The sequence below is a fragment of the Aegilops tauschii genome, chromosome 2 (assembly GCF_002575655.3).
Source record: "Aegilops tauschii subsp. strangulata cultivar AL8/78 chromosome 2, Aet v6.0, whole genome shotgun sequence".
NCBI lineage: Eukaryota > Viridiplantae > Streptophyta > Magnoliopsida > Poales > Poaceae > Aegilops > Aegilops tauschii.
This window is the reverse complement of record NC_053036.3, coordinates 403,767,882-403,770,669: the sequence shown is the minus strand read 5'-3', so window position 1 is coordinate 403,770,669 and position 2,788 is coordinate 403,767,882.

Sequence of the window (2,788 nt, the reverse complement as noted above, 5' to 3'; positions counted from 1 at the left end):
CGCCCACGACCCCACGACCCCGCATTAACCGCGCCATAACGGCGAGGAGTAATCACGCCACGGAATCCCAACCATTTGCCTCGGCTACAGTAGATCCGCACGCGTGCCGAGGCCCGGTAGTGGTGGGCCATGGCCTGCGGCGACGTCCCATCGCGTGTGTGCGCTGGCAGGCGGCCTAGCCGGCTGATGACACGTGGCGTGCAGTTGACGAGCGGCAAGACTGGCGCCAGGCTGGCGCATGATACGTCTCCAACTGTCGGAGTAAATGGCCACGGGTAGCCTAACCGACTACCCCTGGCTCTTCAAAAATTATCAGGCCATTTGAGCCTTCAAGCATTCAAAGCATAGGGCCGCCTTCCCCCGGCCGGCTACCCAGGAGCCGACTCTCAGAAGGCGACCCAGTCTCAGAAACCTCCCCCAAGATAACTACGAGATGGCCGACTCCAAGAGCCGGCCCTGTAGAACGCCGACTCCAGGAAGCCGGCCATGGAGAACGCCGACTCCCGAGAGCCGGCCATGAAGAGCGCCGACTCCAAGAAGCCGGCCAAGACCGCACCCACCAAAACTACGCCCACATAACGGTGACAAGACGAGGTGTGGCTACAGTGCGGCCCACTACCCCCGAATCCCGAGGCAGGCATGGCCACAGGACGCCGTACGGGTCGGCCATCTCCCGTCCGGCTCGGCACTGTAGCCATGCTGGCCTCAATGTCATCCACGACAGACGCCAGTATGGCCCGCGGGCGGCGGGCCCCTTTAGCCAGAGAGAGGCACGAAGGCGGCCCGGCCTCCCCTAGTCGGCCAGGGGCGTAGCCGGCCCCCAGAAGCCGGCTACCCCCCTCCCTCGAAACATGTGCTGCATTAAGGAGACAAGACGAGGTAAGGCTACAGTGAGAGCCCTCGAGGCGGTACACTGTAGCCACGCTTACCTCGACAAAGCCCTCGTCATCAGGGGCGAGGCTACAGTAAACAGCCGCCGACAAGACCCCCAGGCGGTGGGGCCGGCCTGTCGACCAAGAGGCCGGCAGCCGGCGGGACCCACCAGTCGGCGGGCCCCAATGGCCGGCGGAGAAGCCGGGGAGTATAGACACTAACGACTGGGACCCGCGCCCAGCCGGATTACAATTGTACCCCCGGGGGGTAGGCCTATATAAACCCCCCGGGGCACCCATGCAAAGGGTTGGCTTCTTAGAGTTACACACACACCATATAGAGAGGGAAGCGAGAGCTAGACTTGCTCTTCTTCTCCCTTGAACCCGACAGCTCAAGGAGCACTTGTAGCTACTCATTCTGATCTAGTGATCATGCGGAGACCCCGCAGAGTAGGACTAGGGGTGTTATCTCCACGGAGAGCCCCGAACCTGGGTAAGATTCGCCGGCGAGCATGTCTTCGCCTCATCCCGTTTCCAGGCACCGGTGACGTCTTACTGCCTCCCACAATGATAAGCCACCCGTTGGCATATGTCGCACCTACCACCCAACATTTGGCGCCCACCGTGGGGCCAGGTGCACCGTCGTCCGGAGACCTGTTCTGGACGGGAACCCTTTTTCTCCCCCGCGAGCGCAGCCAGCCTGCTGCGCCCGATGGCGTTTGCCCCGACGCGCTGCAAGGCGTCGACGACGCCTGTGCGGCGAGCTGCCTCGCCGATCTGCTCGGCGAGGCTCGCATCTCCGACGAGCCCGCGTCCGACGCGGGCACGGACTACCCCGAGAGCCGCCTCGTCAGCCTCCTCGACCAACTTCACGTCTCCAGCGAGCCTGCTGCAGACTTGGAGTCGGTCGGCTCCACCGACCCGATGCTTGTCAATTCCGACACGGCGTCGCTCAACGCCTACCCCTCCGACGTGGTGGTCTTCGACGACCCTCTCCCTCAGGCTGATAGCGGCAGCAGCGCTATCACTGAAGTGTTGGTCATCAGCCACGTCACCAACTCGGGCGAGAACGCCCACGACGCCCTACGAGCGGCGATGCACGACTTATCTGTCCCCATCCCGGCCGACGCCGACGCCGAGACCTTGGAGGCACGCCGCCTCGCCCTCATCACGGAAGACCAGAAGATAGCCTCCATGAGACGCCTCACCGAGGCCCACCAGCGCGAAGTCGACCGCGCCGCCTTCGGTACGCTGCCGCATAGCGGGCCGAGCCGAGCCGGCTTCGTCCAGAAGTGCGGCGCGGCTATCGCCAGCATGCTGGGGGCAGATCGCCCCGTCTACGCCACCTCGCTCGAGAATCTACGAGCCGCTCACGCGGCCGCAGAAGAGCTAAATGGGCTGGGAGCCGATGAGCTCCCCTACATGACAAGACGGATCCAGCAGCTGATCGACGCGGCCGCAGAACGGCACGAAGCCGGCGCCCGCGCTGATAGTCATCCCCCGCGCCGGGAGCACGCCGCGACGTCCCGGTCGCCGACTGCGAGCGGCGCCCGCAAGAGGAAAGACAAGGAGCCGGCTGCTAGCCGCAGCCGGACTCGTATCACCAACGAGCGCGACGCGGAAGGCCGCCCTCGAGCGGTGGAGCGCCAAGGAAATCCGCCTCCTCCCCAGCCTCGAAGGGAAAGACATCCCACCCCGCCGCCTGTCACGCAACCGACTCTTGGTGGTCGACTAGGCCGCCGCGAAGGAGTCGGCGAGAACGACGCCCGCCACCGGATCGACCGCCAAGCTCGATCCCTGGCGCTGGAAGAAGAAGACGATGTCGGCCCACCGTGCTTTGGCCCCCGCATCCACGACGAACCCTTCCCCAAAGGGTTCTCGCTCCCCAGAGACACGCCCAAGTACAACGGCTCTAT